We start from the raw sequence: 13,184 nt of genomic DNA on the forward strand, positions 1-13,184 counted from the left end.
TGTGTGACCCTGGGCAAAGAAAGCACTTAATCCCCATTGCTTAGTCCTTACCCTTTTTCTTCCTTGGAACCAATACTTAATGTTGATTCTAAGAAGGTAAGGGGTTTTTAAAAAAGAAAAGAGAAAAGAAGAGAGTAGTAAAGAGGAGTGGAGAGGAGAGAAGAAAAGAGAAGAGAAGAAAGGAGAAGAGAGAGGAGAGGAGAGAGAAGAGAGGACAGGAGAGAAGAGGAGAGAAGCCAAGTTTGAGACTATAAAATACTCACATCACCTTGAGAAAGGCAGTGCCACCTGAGATATTTTACCCCATGGAAAGGTGAGATGCTGCTGCTTTCTTTGTACTATGAGATCTTAGAATTCTGGAGTTTTCAGGGCTTTAGGAGGCTTCTGTATTAATACTTGCCCTTCAGAGACTTTCTAGGTCTTACTCTTCTGGGGTCTATACTCCTTCTGGCCTAAAAGGACAATATAGGACAGATTACAAAGCAGCTTTGGGCTTGGAATGGGTTATGGGAAATGACAATAACATCTCTGATTGAGATGAGGACACTGTAGACATGCAGACTATTGTGATTCAGCAAAGAAACCTCTAGGACCCAATCAATGGGGATTTCTCAAGGGGAATAATTTACAAACCTGTCCCTGAGCACCAAAGTTAGTTCAATGCTCCTGAGGATTACTTAGCAGAGTGGGCCCAAATATGTGTGTTCTGGAAGGAGTTGGGACCAGATTACCAACTAAAATGAACAATACCTATACTACAGCAACTAAGTTCTATCCATTCTTCCTTTGCAAAATTTCTTTAATCTAAAAGTTAATAACCTGAGGTCCATAGCTAGATTTCAGAGGATTCATGAACTTAGATGATGAAACAAAATTATATTTTAATTTTCCCTAACCTCTAACTAGAATTTAGTATTTCCTTCAATTATTAATGTAAGCAGTAACATTATTCTGAGAGGAGGTCTGTAGACTTTACCAGTCTGCCAAAGAGGTCCATGACACAAGAAAAGGTGAAGAATCCTTGAAATGATCTGTCATTTTATTTTTCTTCCATTCCCTTATGACTGAATATCTAAGCTATAGATAAAACCTGCCAGCTTCTCTTCCTTCCTTCAGGTCCTCCCTCTTTCAATCTATTCTACATTCCTTCTACAAGTTTAATCTCCCTAAAATGTCACTTTTTAAAAGATAATCAACTCATGTCCCTGTTAAAACAAAACAAATCCTATAATGGCTAATCATAACCTGTAGGATAAACTCCAGATTGCTAAATTTATCATTAAATGTTCTCCACAACCTTGATAAGCCTTATTTTCTACATCAAAAAAGTCTTTAGAGGTAAAAAGAAGTCCATCTCTATCATTTTGTAGATAAAATAACTGAGACCAAACACTTCAGTAACTTACCTAATATCCCATCAAAAGTAAATGTTTAAAGTCAAGATTTTCAGTATCATAGGACCACTAAATTAGAGCTAGAAATTCATCTAGTCCAACCACTTGATTGACAAATGAGGAAACTGAAGTCCAGGACAGAACAATGACAAGGTCACACAAGGGCAAGAAGCAGAGGTCCTCTAAGTTCAAATCTAGAGACCTTTCCACTATACTATCCTGTCTCTTAACTCTCCATTCCAGCCAAATTGGTGTATTCATTGTTTTTCAAATCTTCTTTGTTTCCTCTTGTCCTAGCCTCTGCTTACTCTCTTCCCTCTACTGGGAACACTTCATTCATTCATCCATTTGTTACCAACTATGTGCTCTCTTTTCTTACTGCCAAAAAATCTTACTTATTCTTCAAAGCCCAGTTCAGATTTCAACTTAATGAAACCTTTTCTGAGTGATCTGGGCCTCAGTTTCCTCATCTGTAAAATGAGCTGGAGAAGGAAATGGCAAATCACTCCACTATCTCTGCCAAGGAAATTCCAAATTGGTTCACAAAGAGTCACGCACAAATGAACAACAACAACAACAATGGTCAGTTATTGTTGTGAAATAAACCATGTGAGTATAAAGATACAAATACACCAGGCTGTCTTTCCCTTGATTATGATGAATGGGGAGAGTTCAGAGGTATTTCTGTTGGTCCAGGACTGTGTATGATGCTTCTCAAGAGGACATCATAATATGCACCAACATGGTAGGAGTCAGTAGCAATAAAGCTGTATTTCAAAACTAACCTAGAATCACTTTAATCTAAAATGGACTATCTATAAATATATGACACACAAGAATCATTCCACACTAGATAAGTGGTCAAAGGACAAAAACAGCTTTCAAAAGGAGAATCATAAACTGTAAAAGACCACATGGAAATTTGCCATAACTCACTGCTATTACAAGAAATACCAAGTAAAGCAACAGGCTTTAACCTCTCTCTCCATGAAAGCTGGAAAATATGGGAATGGTCAATTCTGGAGAGATTATGGAAAGACAGGCACACTGATGTACTCATTGTTTGTGTAACTCTGAAGTAGCCCATCCATTCTGGATATGTTTGGAATCATATGAAACAAGTGACCAAGTCGTATTCTTTGGCCTGCCAATCTCACTACTTGGAATGTAACATAAGGAAGTGTGGAAACAAAGGTCTAATATATATCAAAATATTCATAACAGCACTCTTTATGGTAGCAAGGAACTGAAAACAACATGAGTGACCTTTGGGAAATTACTAAGACACTATGGTAGATTCATGTAATGGAATTCATTCATGTAAATGGAATTAGGGGTAAGAAATGATATGAGGAATTCAGAGATGATCTTTATGAATTGGTTCAAAATGTAATAAACAAAACAAAGAGAATAATATAAGCAATGACTATAACAATGAAATTGAAAGGATCGCTAAAAAGAAAGTTAAATTCTGAGTATGGGGGGTGGATGCTAGCCTTAGAGAAGATAAAAAATGGATAGCTCCTATCTTATTGGAAGTAGGATATTGTATGCACTGTCAAACATAGTGTCTTCATCAAATGTTTTTGCTTAATTTTCTTCTTTGTCTGAAAGGGTGAGAGCAAGAAATAACTGTGAGATGGAGATAAAAGGCATCAAAAAAGTATTTTTAAAAACACTCCCCTTTGGTCTGAGAAAGAAAGAAAAAAGGAAGGAAGGAAGGAAGGAAGAAAGAAAGGAAGAAAGGAAGGAAGGAAGGAAGGAAGGAAGGAAGAAAGAAAGGAAGGAAGGAAGGAAGGAAGGAAGGAAGGAAGGAAGGAAGGAAGGAAGGAAGGAAGGAAGGAAGGAAGGAAGGAAGGAAGGAAGGAAGGAAGGAAGGAAGGAAGGAAGGAAGGAAGGAAGGAAGGAAGGAAGGAAGGAAGGAAGGAAGGAAGGAAGGGAGGGAGGGAGGGAGGGAGGAAGAAGGAAGGAAGTGAGACTTTCCTGTTTCTCCCCAGTATCGACAGCTGACAGTGCAACACTTTGGGGCTAAACTTGGCCCACATTCTATATATCCCCCCAGGCATCCAGCTAATCCTACTGCTATACTTAACCCACAACTATAACAGTAGAGTAAGAGTTTTTAAAAAGGTAGCCATGCCATTTCTCATCTTCTAGTCAAAACTTGACAAATATTATCAAAAGTTAAGTTCTAGTCATATCTAATCACAGAGAAAAGTTTCAGATCCAGAGATAGAGTAAGAACCAGAGGGATGTGAAATGCCTGGGGCTTTGTTATGATTGTATCATAAGGACTCCCAGGAGAAACTCTTCTTTTCATAGCAGCTGAGAGAAGGGAGTGGATAAGTATGTAGCAAAGTATGTTCTGGTCTTACACTTCCAGGACAAGGCTTGCTACATTTCCCCCTCAGGGTTTTAGGTATATCCTGGGGATTTGGGAGTGTCTCTTATCTAACACTACCAAGTCCTCATTAATTGTATCCCCTTTGCTGTGGGCTGAAAATAACTAGCACCCCAGTTTTTTCTTAACTACTTAATATCAATTAGCTTTTACAAAGTGACATTTATTTCAAGAAACAACAATAGCAAAAGTACAAACATTTCTTGCCAGCATCCCAAAAATATATTTTCTCCTATACTATAGAGGTTTGTGAGGGAAATGGGTTCAGGCTCAATACTGTTTTACATAAAATTAGTCCCACCAGAAGTAGATTAAATTTGGCATCACAAAAGGATGAGTCCTCCTTTCAACTCCTATTGGACTGGTTTCTCAAAGTCACTCTCATAAGTCATTCCCTGTGCTCTGGGCTTTGATGTTGGAAAACCTGGCCTTGAACCCAGCTCCTAGATTTCAATATCCTCACAAACCCAGAGGTTCACTCTTCAGACCTTTCAAAATTCACACCTTCACATTAGTTTTCCTCACAAAAAATAAAAGAAGAAATGGTAAGGCAAAGGATGAGGTGGTATTCTGGATGGCACACTGGCCCCAGAGTAAAGAAGACCTGAGTTCAAATCATTCTCAGATAATCACTAGCTGTATGACCTGCACAAGTCACTTAACCGCAGTCTGCCTCAGTTTCCCCTTTGTCAAATGAGAATAATAATAGCACCCACCTCCCAAGATTGTTGTATTTTGCTAACTTTAAAGTGCAATATAAATTCTAATTGCTACTATTTTTATAGCACCTAGTGATACAGTGGCTAGAGCACCATACCTGAAGTGAGAAAGACTTATCTTCCTAAGTTCAAATCTGGTCTCAGACACTTACTAGCTATGTGACATTGGGCAAGTCACTTAACTTTGCCTCAGTTTCTTCATCTGTAAAATGAGCTGGAGAACGAAATGGCAAACTACTCCAGTATCTTTGCCAAGAAAACATGGAGAGTCAGATACGACTGAAATGCAACAGAATAACAACTGTTTTTACTTTGGTCCAGTAGTATTATAGCAAAGAACAGGAAATGAAAGGAATGCCCATCAATTGGCTGAACAAATTAGGGTACCTGAGGGTAAGGGCGTATTATTTTGCTGCAAGAAAAGACAAAAGGGATCATTTCAGAGAAATCTGAGAAGACATATGGATGATTCTCAGAACCATTTATTTATCCAATTCCAACCTATCTCCCACTCTCTGAGCTCACATGCCCACCAACTTATTGGACACCTTAAACTAGAAGCCCTCTAAATATTGTAAAGTCAACATGTCCAAGTCTGAGCTCATTATCTTCTCTGCTTCACTCCCAAACGATTCCCTCTTCCAAATTCCCTAGTTACTGTTGAGAACAACACCATCCTCCCCGTCTCCTTGGCTTCCACCCATGGTTTTATCCTAGTCATCTGGTCCTCACTCCTCTCACAAACTCAATCCTTATCACCTCACATGGGGAGTTTTGTAATAGGTTTCTGGTTGGTCTCCCTAACTCATCTCTCTGATCAAGTCCCTCTGATAGTCAGCTGCCAAAGTAATCTTTCTAAAGTGCAAAGTGGCAGGGGCAGGCCTGACACCAGGATCCTGTTATTTCAGGTTCCATGCTAAGATGACACTGGGCACTTAACGAGTCACTGACAGTTAACAAAAAAGGGAGTTTGCTTTGTCCTAACACAGCAAATATATTCAGCAAAAAAACACAATGACTCTTTTCTAAAATTATTACAGTCCCAAGGGCAGCTAGGTAACTCAGTGGATAGAGAGCCAGGCCTAGAGATGGGAGGTCTTAGAGACAGGTTCAAATCTGGCCTCAGACACTTCCTAGTTGTGTGACCCTGGGCAAGTCACTTAACCCCCATTGACTAGCCCTTACCACTCTTCTGCCTTGGAACCAATACACAGATTCCAAGAAAGAAGGTAAGAGTTTTTAACAATTAATACAGTCCCTCCTAGCTCCATGTGGAATTATATCTGGTCAGCAGAAAAGGGTATGTTGACTCTTACCATCTTCAGACATCTACTAAATTGGATGGGCCCTGGTTCCACATGGGGAAGATTGATACCCTCAGATAAGCAGGAAGCTGGGTCAAGGAAGGCAGCAACCAACTAGATCCTGGGGACATCTTTGCTGTCTCAGGGAAAACTAATCCCTGTTATGGAAGACCAGAGTTGGGGCAACCCTGGTGCTATCACAGCAGGTCTGTCATTTCCCTACTCAATAAATTCTAGTGGCTCCCCCTTAACCTCTAGAATCAAATCTAAAATTCTCTATTTGGCTTTTAAAGCTTTTCATAATCTACACTCTTCCTACTTTTCCAATCTTCTTATAAAAGGCATATCCTGAATTTATTATGTACTTAAAAACTCAAGCTGTATATAACAAGAGTTCTATGATTTCACATAAAATCTGCTATTATGTTCTACTTTGTATATGGAAATATACTTTTTTTGGAATGATTATTAAAGGAAATATACTTTTTTTGGAATGGTTATCCAGTTCAAAATAAAAATGTTAAAAAATAAACAATAAAATTTTGTCACGTTTAAAGGCATCATTGACAATGAGAGTGTATCAATGTTGTGCAACTAATGGCCTACCAACTAAGTTAATAAAAGAAATGTTAAGTAAAGATAACAAACATTTATTAAGTATTCACTATGTGCTAGGTACTTGCTGAGAGCTGGGTATATAAATACAGTCATAAAGGAAAAACGGTCCCAGACCTCGATAGTTTACATTCTAATGGAGAAAGACAACACACCAAAAGTAGCTGAAAAGCAAGGAAGTGGGGAGGAAGGCATCCAAAGGGGAGAATAAAGGGGAATGAAAGAAGGATGTTCCTAGTGAGACTACAGCTGAGGCATAGTAGCAAAAAAAAAAAGCCAGAAACAAAACCAAGAAGTAAATGAAGGTTGGCCAGTCAGAGGCCCTGGGTGAACTGAATTATGAAAAAGATTAAATAAAAAATCATAAAAGGAGATTTTATCAACTCAATAATAGAATAGGATACATTTTTTACCAGATAAACAGGATGACTTATAGACTTCAATGGACCATGAAGGAAACTGAATTTGATAGCTATAGGGGATATAACTGGAAAAAAAAAAGAGAACATACATTTATTTTCAAATATGTGGAATATACACAAAATGACTATATTCTAGGCTATAAAAAAATAAATTATCTCTAAGATATGAATTTAGAATTTTAAGTACATTTGTAGAATATAGTACAAGAATAGTAATCAATAAGAAAAAAGATAAAAAAAAACATAAGCCTACATAAAAAGAGCAATAAATTTGAGGTAAGAAGACCTGAGCAAAAATCCTATTCTGCATATTCTACCTGTATGACCTGTGGCAAGTCACAACTTCCTGGAACCTTTGTTTCCTCTAAAATGTTGAGGTAGGACTAGATGACAGGCAAGATCTCTTCCAAGTCTAAATGAATAATCCTTAAAAAAAGTCTAATCTAAAATATATTTATCTCTAATGCCTATACTGAAAAATAAAAATACAATAAGACAACAAAGCAAAAATTTTCAAATGTAGTCAGAATAACACATCTCTGAAAATTTATATTAACAAGAAAGAAAACTAGAAAACAGGTAGATTTCTTGTGAAAATTATAGAAAACTGGCAAATAAATACATCAAAACAAGCAAAAATTACAAATATTAAATGAGAAATGATTGGATTTGAGAGAAAGAACAACTGAATTGATGAAAAAAAATTAACACAAGAAAACTTAATTTTTAAATTAGTGAATTTGTTAACAAAAAAGAGAAAAATCAAATTACCAAAATCTAAAGAGAAAAGACTGATAACAAACACAAAATATTTTAGTATAAAAAACTGTCTAAGACTATTATTATGCAAGATATTTTCAACAATAGAGAGGCAGCATTCTAAATACTTATTTCTTCAAGAGAAATATGGTTCTGTCCACCAAATCTGGCAAAAATTAAACCTAAAAAAGCAAACTATAGGCTAGTATAGTTAATAAACATGAATAAAAAATAATGATATTGGCCAATAAGTTACACTTGTCTAAAAATAATCAATTCTAACTTCTTACTTCAATAATTCAATAGCTCTGTGATCTCATTGGCATGGAGATTGTTCAGTTTTCAGAGCAAGCATTTATACATTGGAAATTAGCAAAAGCTACCAAGCAGGGCTTAATTTATTGCTTTTTTACTTGTCTAAGGTTAACTGATGGAGAAAATATTAATAAAGTGGACCTAAAGCTATGTCCTACCTATGGTTTTGGTTTGTTGGGTTTTTCCCCCAAGAGATTTAATTTTTTAACATTTGCCAGCACACCTTTGGTTGGGGTTGGAAAAGAGTACAAGTAGAGTAGGGCCAGATTGCTTCTTACAGGCCACGTGGAATATCATAATCTATTATGTTACCGAATTCTTTAGCAAACTTTCTGTTTGATTAAGGACTTCCTTGGATCATCTCTTTTATGTTCTATTATCAAGTGGTTTAAGAAAACTCTTTATCTTAATGCAGATTTAGGAAGATGTGAATATCAAATTACCCTACAAGGAAACATGGAGCAAATTACAACAGGATGATAAAGTAAGCCATCTTTATTAACTATATCCAAAAAAATCATTAAACTATGCATGACCCAGTGATAATATAACTAGGTTTATTAGCCAGAGTTCCCAGCAAAAGAAAAAGGACTTTTACATACAAAAAATATTTATAATAGCATTTCTTTAGGGTAGCAAACCATAAAAGGACTAGAAACAAAGTGAGTATCCACCAATTGTTGAGTGGCTCAATGAATTACAATATATTAATGCACCAAAATATTATTTTTTACTATAGGAAGTGACAAAAGGATGGATTCAGAGAAACCTGGGAGGATTTGTATGAATTTTCGCAGTGTGAAGAGAACAAAGCCAATTAAACAATTTATATGACTACAATATGGAAAGAAAAGAAGAACCACAATTATTTTGCAACATTGTGATGGACTAACAATGCTGAAGTCCCCCAACCATCTAGTCATCTAATATTAGGAAGTGAAAGTGCGTAACTCCTATGCAAGGTCATGGTAAAGTAGATGGTCTCAGCCACTGTTATTATAACTACTTGTTTTCCTTGGATAAGACATACTGTAGTTTTGTGTAAAAAGGATTTCTTTTACAATTCTAAATATATTTAATATAAATGCATTCCAAACATTCCCCTTTTTTCTTTTAGCTGAACTCCATTTTTCTCTATCTGATCCTCTCCTATAAATGTTTTATTTTTTTATCTTAAATTGCCACAGAATGCTACTAATTGTGTACTCAGAGGGCCCAAAAGGTTACAAAAACCAAATCTATACTCTAGATAGCTAAAGCTATTATCAGCAAGATAGCATTCTTCCTTAAAATGTGAACATTTCCCTTTGTTTTGAATTAAGCCTCCTCTCTTTGATCCACAGTCACAAGATCTGCTGGCAGCTTTACCTTTCCTAAGAGCTCAAAAGAATTCTGGGACTACAAGATTGTCCTGGAAAACAATTGTGAAAAATTTAAGATCTATGATCAATTCCAGAAAACAACGGATCTTCCACTTCTTGGCAGAGAGCAACAGAATGGGACAAACATTTTGAAACAAAGCCAGTTGTGAATCTGGAGGGTGGGAAAGGTAGAGATAGCAATATTAAATTTTTATTTTTATTTTTTAAAGGAAATGTTAAAAACTCAGACTTAGGCAATTTTTCCAATTAAAAGGGGCAAAGATAAATGTAAGATTTGCATTAAAATTAAAAAAAAAATTTTTAAAGGGGCAATTAGGAGACTCAGTGGATTTAGAGTGAGACCCAGAGATTGGAGGTCCTGGGTTCAAATTTGACCTCACTGTGTGACCCTTGGCAAGTCATTTAACTCCCATTGCCTAGCCCTTACCTTCTGCTTTGGAATCAATACTTGGTATTGATTCTAAGCTGGAAGGTAAGGGTTTAAAACAACAACAACAACAACAAAACACTGGAAAAGCAGCTCACAGGAAAAAAAAAAGGTATTTACCCAAAACAAAAACTAGCCTTCAGTGCCTAAGGCATAGCTTTAGTTGCCCACCTTCCCACTCCCAGTTGCTCAGCCATATTCATTTCCTTGAAAGATTCAAAAATGCTTTTATCAGAAAATACTCAAGTGGATCTATGATCTTATCAATATGATTCCCTCTAGTGATGCAGACCAAAGCTGGAATTGACCATCCTAAAAGACACTTACTCATGTTTACTCATCAATTCACCATACATCTACCTAATGTGTGAAGAGTTTTCCTCAGTTGTTCTTGATATCACCAACTCTCTAGGATTTTAAGAGGAAGAGAAGGTGTTGGCCTCATTGGTAAAGGTAGTTTATTTGTCTAGGATTTATTATACTGATGAAGTCATAGATGCAGTCTCTATCTTTATCCCCATTCAGCACCAGAAAGTACCAAATGAGTATCCCAATAGAACTAATAGAGTATCAGTTAGTTCTTGCCCTCACCGTGTGACCATTCATTTACTTCTTAATTGATACCCATTACACGTTACAGACGTTAGCACAGTGTTTAGAATATTAATAAATATAGTATACACATAGAATATAATATGCTTTATATACAAATGCTTTTTAATTCGTTCATAATTCCTTGTTTGTAATATGTTATACCCTACTCACACCCACAGTCTACCTCTAAATTTCCCTGTGAATGGAACTTATTTTCAGTTTTTAAGAAATTGTAGCATTCTATGATTTGCAGCCATACAGCAATATTGACAGAAGGTTGTTTGTCCTTTGTTTTTGAAGATGACTAATGACACCATGAAGTGATGTCTTGACTTGTACTTAAATTGGATTTAAGTAAGGCACAGTTACATATAGTTGTCAACCTCACTCTCTCATCTAGTCATCCAAGTCCAGGGGCAAGAAAAGTCAGGATGACAGGGCAGTTAGGTTGCTCAGTGGATAGACAGCCAGACCTAGAGATGGGAGGTCCTGTTTTCAAATCTGGCTTAAGACACTTCCTAGCTATGTGACCCTGAGCAAATCATTTAATCCCACTTGCCTAGCCCTTACCTCTCTTCTGCCTTGAAACAAATACTTAATATCAATTCTAAGATAAAAGGTAAAGGTTTAAAAAAAAATTCAGGATGACTGGTGATGATCTGGACCTTAGCATCTTCAGCATCTGACCAAGCTCTATAGCACCTGCTTCAGCCACCTTCATGGATGTCAGAACAAATTGTTTTCATCCACCTATTCCACCAAGGGAAATCTTTACAGGCTTTGAATAGACACCTCCCTCACTTGCTAATGGGTTTGTGACCCATTGGTTACCTTCAACATGGCTTAACCCATCTACCAAGATGGTTTTCCAAGGGGTGGTCACTGTGCTTGCTACAGCATCTTGGAGCCACAGGTGAGAGTTGATTATCAGATTGATGAGCAGCCCTAAAAATGGCTCAGCAAGCTCTCACTAATTCTCCTTGAACACTCATACACTCTATTGATACAATATTGGAATTAAAAAGGTGGATCTCATTGATTGGGGAGTGATCAAACAAATTGTGGTACAGGATAGTAGCCTATAACACTGCTGTAAAAAAATTAATATAAATGAATAATCATATATTATAAATATATAAACATATATAAATATATAATTAATTAATTTAAAAAGCTGTTTAAAACAATTAAATACAGAGAGGTAAGAGGAAGATTTATATGAACTGATTTAAAATGAAGCCAGGAAAATTACATACCTGATTACTACAACAATGTAAATGGAAAGAACGTTAGCAATTAAAAAAAAAAAACTGAATTCTGTGAAATCATAATGACCAAGTCTGGACCCAGAGAAAAGATATGAAAAGATATCTCCCCAACTTGTTTGCAGAGGTAGGGGATCACAGGTTTGAAATGCTACCTATAATGTCAGATTGTTTTTTTTATATGTTGGTTAGTTTTACTGAACTTTTTATTCTTTTTTCTTTATTCTTTTTATCCTTTCCTTCTGTCTTAGAATCAATACTAAATATTGGTTCTAAAGCAGAAGAGCAGTAAGTGATAGGCAATTAACGTTAAATGACTTGTGCAGGGTCACACAGGTAGGAAGTGTTTGAAGTCAAATTTGATTCTAGGACCTCTTGTATATCTAGGACTGGCTGTTCTTCCATGAGCCACTTAGCTACCCCTTCTTAGTTTTTCATTATAAAGAATCTGGGAAGGAAGGCATAGAAGAATAGATATAATGGGAAATGAAAATAAAAGATATCAATAAAAATATATTATAAAGGTTGGCCTTTATTTTGGGAATAAATTGAGGTCATCAAAAAATATGTACAACTTCCTAAAGGCAACTTCCTATTCCCTTTCTCATTTTCAAAACAAGACCCAACTCACTGCCTGTTTGCATGTTTGTCCAAGATAAGTAAGTGTGTGTATTTATATGTGTACATATGACTGTATGAACAAGCTCCACAGGTTGTCCATCTAACCAAATACCATAATCAGAACAATAAGTATTTCTTTATCTACTTTTTCCTCCTGTTGTTGATAATTACGTTCTTTTGGATGTTTATAGATCTCATCAAGGAAGCTCTGCAATGTTCCCTGGGCAGAATCAGGGCAAAAAAATATAAGGTGAGAAAAGCATTAATATTTGGGATCAGAATACACATGCACATACATGTATAAACATTGATGGAAAGACTATTAGATTTGGAATCAGAGAGTGTGTGTTCAAATGTGAACAATGCATATCTCTGTGACCTTGGAAAATGCCTAACTTTCTGGGCTTTGTTTTCTTGAGAGAGGTTGGACTGGGTAATTTCTAAGGTCATTTTTAGCTTTAAATAGTTTGATATGCTGATACAATGAATAAAATATCTCATGCTCCAAGGAAGATTTTATATTAAATAAAAATATTCAGGAGTTATTCAGCTTATAAATGTTCATCTCTTTCATATTTTTAAATAAAGAAGAAATGTTAATGAGTACCCACCCAGGAGAACACCTTTAAAATACTTTCCCTTAGAATTCAGTTATATTATAAGCAGTTTTGAGACTTGAGAGAAGATGTTAATGAAGAATAATAGAGTGATGTGTTCTATTCTTTCTCCATTTCTCTCCATCCCCCTCCCTTTTTTCCTAAAGCACAAAAGTTGCTTGGTGCTTTACTGACCTTTGAAATTGTGTGAAACACAAAAAGTAAACAAATCCCAATTCTATCATTTCCATTTCTTTTTTGTTTGTTTGTTTGTTTTTGAACTATGGAAGAAGAGTGATAACAAAGACTATTTATTACTTTAGAGCAATTTCCAGTTCCTGGGTCCCCGGATCCCTGAAGAGATCTGATG

This window comes from Monodelphis domestica, chromosome 1 (assembly GCF_027887165.1).
Source record: "Monodelphis domestica isolate mMonDom1 chromosome 1, mMonDom1.pri, whole genome shotgun sequence".
Classification (NCBI taxonomy): Eukaryota; Metazoa; Chordata; class Mammalia; order Didelphimorphia; family Didelphidae; genus Monodelphis; species Monodelphis domestica.